We start from the raw sequence: 8144 nt of genomic DNA on the forward strand, positions 1-8144 counted from the left end.
TGACTGTGTGTGTGTGTGGCTTGACTGTGTGTGTGACTGTGTGTGGCTTGACTGTGTGTGGCTAGACTGTGTGTGTGACTCTGTGTGTGCTTGACTCTCTGCGTGTGTGACTCTGTGTGAATGTTGCATTTGCTTGATGGTGTGGCCTGTATGCTTGAATGATGATTGGTGTGGTTTAACACTGCCTTTGCCGGTCCCAAGCCCGGATGTGAAAATGTGGAGGGAGCTGCATTTACCTCCTTTGTATTATATATATATTCACCTTCTAAATTTTGTGGCTGATGGCATTCTAGTTTACTTAGATGGTTAGCTTGTTAATTAGTTTTGTGCATGCAAGACTTGAAATCTAGCTGATGTAGTGTTTAGTTTCTGTGCATGATAAATGGTTTTGTTGTGCACCTTTTTAAAGATGTGGCCCATTTTCCCCTCTATTTTCCTCTTTTGGATGTTAACTAGCATTTGTTGTGTTTCTGAATTGATTATCTGTTGTAAGATATGGTTAGCATATATAGTTCAGAGATAAATGTCTTTGTTTGCAGCAGTACATTTTATTCATTCCAATGGTGATTTTACTACTGGTTTTTGTGTGTTGGAACTCTTGCGGAAGTTATGTGTACCTCAGTACCAATGTATATCTATTTCAGTGTCATTTTGTACTATAACATCACTGAAGCCAGTGGTATATTTGAGATGAGTGATGTGATAGATTGTACTATACATGCGGCTGCAGGAGCTCATTGTATGAGTATGCGCCCCGTGGCCGCAATTATCTAGTTACTTTAACAGGACTAGCTAGTTAATTTTGAACAATCAGGTAGTTTACAATATGCAGTTTTACTTGTATTCAGGAATGGAGCTTCTTCACTTCCTAGATGCAACAGGCTGTCCATGTTGTGTGGTTAGTTTCTTTGATTCACCTTTATTTTCATTTCAGCAGATTGTCCATGTTGTGTGTTCCGTATGGATTAGACGCCGTATGACTACTTTGTCTTCGATGCCGCGGCCCCTCATTGGGTCTTTAGTACTCCTTCTGTGTGTTCAATTTTTAATCCCCATTACGTATGATGCTCTTTGTTTCTGTGTAATTTGAACCTTTGGTTGTGCTCTTGTGAGTTGTGAGCGGTGTCTCTGCTCGTGTGTACACACATGATTTGAACCGTGATTTTGAGCTGTGATTCTGCTAGTGAAGCAAGCATGATTTCAACGGTGTTTCCATGTGATTTTTAACTATGTCTGTGTTATGATCTTATGAAAAACATTGTGTGAATATTTATTGCCAATTGTGTGTCGTGCCAATACTGCCCTTGGTTGATTTTGTGGCTTGTTGCTTAGCTGAATAATTGGTTGTGGTGTTTGCTAATTTTTTTGTGTTTAGTAGTTTTGTAGTTTAACACTGCCTTTGCCGGTCCCAAGCCCGGATAAGAAAATGTGGAGGGGACTGCAGTTAGCTCCTCTGTTTAGAACTTTCATGGTATTCAAATATTTTCAATGAATAGTAGTGAATGAAGTGAGCAGAAGTCACACAATGCGGTGGCAAGCTTTGGAATGCATCCTTTGATAGAAAGGATATAAAAACAATAAAAAACTAAGAATTAAAATATTCTAAAAATAAAAGTCTCAAAAATTTAAAAGATTTTTTTAAAAATAGAATACTAAAAAATAACATACTCAAAATTATAGAAGATTCGAAATAATAGAAAGACTTAAAACAATAAACATACTTGAAATAATAAATGACTCAAAATTATAAAAAGACTCAAAAGTATAAAAGATTCAGAATAATAGAATGCTTAAAAATAAAAAAGAGGCAAAATAAATAAACTAAAAAAAATAAACTCAAAATAATGGAAAGACTCAAAATTATAAAAGTTAAAAAAATGACTCAAAAACATAAAAGAGTCAAAATTATATAAATACTTAAAAACAATAAACAAACTTAAAGTAAAAAACACTCAAAAGACAATAAAAATACTCTAGATTATAAAAGATTCAAAATTATTTATGGCGTACCAGGAATTACCATGCCAACACTAAATTAATTACCTACGACATCGATAGAAATACAGCGCAAGCATTAGATTGTACCCGGTCAATACAAATAGGCCAATTTGTGGTGTGTTAGAAAAAAGGCAACACCAACACTAACTAAATGGGCCAATTTGTGGTGACGTGCAAAATGCCACCACTATTTGAAAAAAATAGTGTTGGCGTTGGTTGAAAATGGTGTTCCACCAACTAAAGTTGTGGCTACCCATTTTTATACTAGTGAGTGCATGTTCCTGTGGTAGCTCCAGGATTGCCAAATTTTCTCAGATAGTTCGTAATGAATTTGCCAAATCAACATGTTCGCCCTCATGGGTCCATCTATTTCGGGAATGCCAAATAGACCACATGATCAACACTATCTCTGCTCTATCACCATCCGAGAACATTGGGGCGCTGACAATGCCGCGTGACCAAGTAAGCGAGTGAAGTCGTGGTAGGCAAACCACTTCTGAGCTTCATCCCAAAAGTGTTTGGCGTGTGAACAATAAATCAGTGCATATATGCATCAGATGCTCGTCCATTGCCAACCAAAGCTTGCATTGACATCTATCATGAATATGTCATCTATGCAATGAGCATTTGGTAGAATTCCTTTAGTCACTCTCCACTAGAAACACTCTGATTTTTGGCACCACCTTTAGTTTCCACCTGACATTACATAACTGTTCATCTATCCTCCATAGCATTCACTCCTTTTGAGTCATTAGAGCCAGGTATGATGACTTCATAGTGTAGACACCCAACTTCTTAAAAGCCCACGCCCCACCTTGCCGTATTGGAATATTGAAAATTACCATCACATCTAGTGGCAGGCATAGGAAGGAAGTATGCCGACCCGTGGGAGGGGGGGATGAATGTGAGATTTAAAATTTCGTCTGGGAAACTTCAAATCTCTTAGTACACAACAGTGGAAAAGGACTAAATTGATACAAGACCACTATAGAAAACTACCGAAGCAATGCAAGAGCGACTACTGAACATAATCCACATGATCAAAACTTAACCGAGGATAAACAAATGAAGATAAAGTAGGTTAAGAAGAAACCAGTGATGGTAGATGGGGACAGAGAATTTGGTTGACCAGTTCACTCTTCTACAAAAGAGATACATCTGGTTAGAGGGACTTGTGATTGAACACAGAAGATAAGCTCTCTTCGTCCTATTCTCCTCAACAACAAGTTTGTGCAGTTGTGCCGATCATTCATGGTAGATGCTTGAGGCGATCTCCAAACCTTCATAGACTTTGTTTCCGCGAACCACAATTACTCTTGATCACCAAAGAACTTCACACCTAGCCATCTAAAGAGCTGTTAGCTCTCAAGAGTAACATGTGGAGCTACTAAACTTAGATATCTACCATGAGTGGATTTTAAGCTCAAATCTCTTGGAGAGGGGTGCTCTAACAAACTATCAAATTACACGGAGAAGCCAATGATTCATGTTGGAGTGGGTGACTATTTATAGTTGTGGCCTTCCTGAAGGGGAAAATACAATTTTGGACATGAAAACTAGCCAATGACCAACCGGCACGTTTCCAACGATCGTATTTCAAACACACCTGACAACTTTACTTGAGGAACAAGTAAGCTGACTCCTCGGCCTGAAGTAAATCTCTCATAGCCCAGAAGAACGCCGTCTCTTCTCTGGCTGACGAGTATTTGCTCGGAACACAAATAGATTTCTCTCAACTTCTCATAGGTTAGCATCAGAGAAACAAAAAAATTGAACACTATACCCCTCTTAATAGTATGGTGGTCCTATGACTCAAGAAAGATAAAAAAGACCTATGAAAGAAAATACTGCGTCTTTTCTCCATCTTCATTCTTCTTAGTGTAGTAAAAAGACTCGGACCAGGTACCGAAGTATATATATGACTTAAGTTGTATGCATTCGGTGCCCTCAAGTAAAGATAACCCTTACCCCTAACCCCTGGGCAGGCGAAAGATGGAGACAATACTACTGTTGAAGCGCAAGAGTGACAATCCGGTCATCCCTTGCTTTCTCAACTTGAGTAGGAAATTATTGCTTCGTGTCAGCAGTTTCTGGGGGGTTAACTTCGTCAGCATAATCTTCAATGATAATCTTTACTGCAGCACAAGAGATTATCTTTGGAGTTTGTTCGAAACTCCTATCGACTCCAGGGACCTATAATCTCTCTATGCACTTTCCAACACATTAGTCCCTCACTGTTTCTGTCAATAATCTCCAAAATATAAGGAGGCAAATTATTGCACCAACAGCAGGAAAATCTCACGGATGAACTCATTTTTCCACTTCCAGTTATCAATGTCAATCAGATCATTGACCAACTGCACCGTGGTATTGTCCGACTTGAAAATTGGTTTCATAGATATAGTATCCGAGATCCATTTATCCTCCCACACAGATATTCCGGATCCTTCGCCCACGTGAGTAATAAATCCATCCTTCGATGCTTCCCTCCCTGCAATTATTGCTTGCCACGTCATAGAGGAAGTCGAAGTGGTATTAGCATGCATGAAATCTAAGTCTGGGAAATACCTCCCTTTATGCACTCTTGCACAAAATGAATCAGGGCGGTCAAAATCCGTCATCCATGCTTCCCTTGTTGGGGAACGCAGTAATTTCAAAAAAAATTCCTACGCACACGCAAGATCCATCTAGGTGATTCATAGCAACGAGAGAGGAAGAGTATGTCTACGTACCCTTGTAGACCGAAAGCGGAAGTGTTATGAAACGCGGTTGATGTAGTCGAACGTATTGGCGATCCAACCGATCAAGTACCGAACGCACGACACCTCCGCGATCTGCACATGTTCAGCTCGGTGACGTCCCTCATACTCTTGATCTAGTTGAGGCCGAGGGAGAGTTTCGTCAGCATGACAACATGATGACGGTGACGATGAAGTTACGGACGCAGGGCTTCGCCTAAGCACTACAACGATATGACTGAGGTGGAAATCTGTGGAGGGGGGCACCGCACACGGCCAAACAAATCAGCTTGTGTGTCTATGGGGTGCCCCCTCCCCCATATATAAAGGAGTGGAGGAGGGGAGGGCCGACCCTCATAGGGCGCGCCCAAGGGGGGCAGTCCTACTCCCAGTAGGAGTAGGTTTCCCCCCTTCCTAGTAGGAGTAGGAGAAGAAGGAAGAGGGAGAGAGAGGGAAGGAAAGGGGGGCAGCCCCCACCCAATTCGGATTGGGCTTGGGGGGGCCTCCACCTGGCTGCCTCCTCCTCCCTCCCACTAAGGCCCAATAAGGCCCATTGACTCCCCGGGGGGTTCCGGTAACCCCCCGGTACTCCGTAAATGCCCGAACTCATCCGGAACCATTCTGGTGTCCAAACATAGCCTTCCAATATATCGATCTTTATGTATCGACCAATTCGAGACTCCTCGTCATGTCTGTGATCACATCCGGGACTCTGAACTACCTTCGGTACATCAAAACACATAAACTCATAATACCGATCGTCATCGAACGTTAAGCGTGCGGACCCTACGGGTTTGAGAACTATGTAGACATGACCGAGACTCATCTCCGGTCAAGAACCAATAGCGGAACCTGGATGCTCATATTGGTTCCTACATATTCTATGAAGATCTTTATCGGTCAAACCGCATAACAACATACATTATTCCTTTTGTCATCGGTATGTTACTTGCCCAAGATTCGATCGTCGGTATCTCAATACCTAGTTCAATCTCATTATCGGCAAGTGTTTTTACTCGTTTTGTAATGCAACATCCCGCAACTAACTCATTAGTCACATTGCTTGCAAGGCTTATAGTTATGTGCATTACCGAGAGGGCCCAAGATACCTCTCCGATACACGGAGTGACAAATCCTAATCTTGATCTATGCCAACTCAACAAACACCATCGGAGACACCTGTAGAGCATCTTTATAGTCACCCAATTATGTTGTGACGTTTGATAGCACACTAAGTGTTCCTCCGGTATTCGGGAGTTGCATAATCGCATAGTCATAGGAACATGTATAAGTTGTGGAGAAAGCAATAGCAATAAACTAAATGATCATAGTGCTAAGCTAACGGATGGGTCAAGTCAATCACATCATTCTCTAATGATGTGATCCCGTTCATCAAATGAAAACTCATGTCTATGGTTAGGAAACTTAACCATCTTTGATTAACGAGCTAGTCAAGTAGAGGCATACTAGTGACACTCTGTTTGTCTATGTATTCACACATGTACTAAGTTTCCGGTTAATACAATTCTAGCATGAATAATAAACATTTATCATGATATAAGGAAATATAAATAACAACTTTATTATTGCCTCTAGGGCATATTTCATTCATCCCTAACAATGCCAAGTTAAAGAATTCCAGGTCACGAGAACTCATTATGTCTTTACATTTAGGTACCGTGAGCTTATCCCAAGCAAGCCAGTGTAATGATCTCTTATCCAAGGAACTGGTCCACCAGTATCTAGCCATGTATGAGGAGTGTTTTGAGCAAATCTGAAAGTACGTTATATCGACTAGAGGGGGGGTGAATAGGCGATTTTTATGAATTCTTCACTTAGGAATTTGCAGGTGAGGAAATTCCTTAGCGAAGAACTACTAGCAGCGGAATACGTACTCAAAAGTAAACATAACAGAGCACAAGCATAGTCATCATGATGAAATGAAGACAAGCACAGAGTACAGGAAACGTAAGCACAGGATAACACAGGATGAAGACAAACAGACTGAAGAAATTGAACTGAGGAATTTGAGAAAGTCTTCAGTCAAAGTCTTCAAGCATAGATATGAACAAGCACTCAACACAGTTATGAGGAAATGAAAGAGTTGAGGAAATAGAACCAGTGAGCTTGGTGAAGACAATGATTTGGTAGACCAGTTCCAACTGCTGTCTCAGTTGTACGTCTGGTTGGGGCGGCTAGGTATTTAAACCTGGGGACACCCAGTCCTCACCATATTCTCCTTGAGCTAAGGTCACACAGACCTCACCCAATCACTCGTGGTAAGTCTTCAGGTGACTTCCGAACCTTCACAAACTTGGTCACTCGGCAATCCACAATTCCTCTTGGATGCTCTAGACCTTGACGCCTAACCGTCTGGAAGAAGCACAATCTTCAAAGATAACAAGCGTCGGATCCATGCAGGATCAATCTCTTCAGTGATGCTCAATCACTTGGGGGTTGTAGGTGTTTGGGTTTGGGTTTTCCTCACTTGATGATTTTCGCTCAAAGTCCTCGGAGGATGGGATGCTCTCAAATGACAAGTATCAGTTTCTCTCGGAGCAGCCAGCCAGCTAGTGGTTGTAGGGGGCGGCTATTTATAGCCTAGGGAGCAGCCCGACATGATAAGACATAAATGCCCTTCAATGATATGACCGTTAGGTGGGTAGATATTTTGGGACAGCTGGCGCATAGCACATCAACAGTCGGAATTTTGAGTAGCAAAATCCTCAGGGCTATCATGTTCCTCACTGTGTAGGCAATCCGCACTGGCGAATTCCTAACTCCTCAGTCAGAACAAATTCCTTAGAGAACAGAAGAACTCCGTCTCTGTCACTGAAGAATATGACTGAACTGTATGAGATTTCCAATGGCTTCACTCGAAGGGATTGGTAGGTGTAGGATTTTGAGTTGAGCATCACATGGAAATTTTTCCTTAGTATTTCCTCGACCCCCTTTAACAGTACGGTGTTTCCTATGACTCAAGAAAGAGAAAATGAAACTACGAAAACAAAAGTCTTCATGCTTCATATTCCTCAAATGAATACCAAGTCTTCAAGGTCACACCAATTTCTTCACTTTCAAAGTCTTCAGAAATCCAAAGTCTTTAGTCGAAGAACTTCACTTTTAGGGGTCGACTTTCTCTATAAATATCAAACTCCTCATAGACTTATAGACCTGTGTACACTCAAAAACGCATTGTCCCTTAACCTATAAGTCTTCAATACACCAAAATCACTAAGGGGCACTAGATGCACTTACAATCTCCCCCTTTTTGGTGATTGATGACAATATAGGTTAAGTTTTCAACGGGGATAAACATATGAAGTGTAAATACTGATATTGAGGAATTTGATTGCAAGATATAGAAGAACTCCCCCTGAATATGTGCATGGTGAGGAATTTTCTTTT

The sequence above is a fragment of the Triticum dicoccoides genome, chromosome 3A, assembly GCF_002162155.2.
Source record: "Triticum dicoccoides isolate Atlit2015 ecotype Zavitan chromosome 3A, WEW_v2.0, whole genome shotgun sequence".
NCBI classification, from domain to species: Eukaryota; Viridiplantae; Streptophyta; class Magnoliopsida; order Poales; family Poaceae; genus Triticum; species Triticum dicoccoides.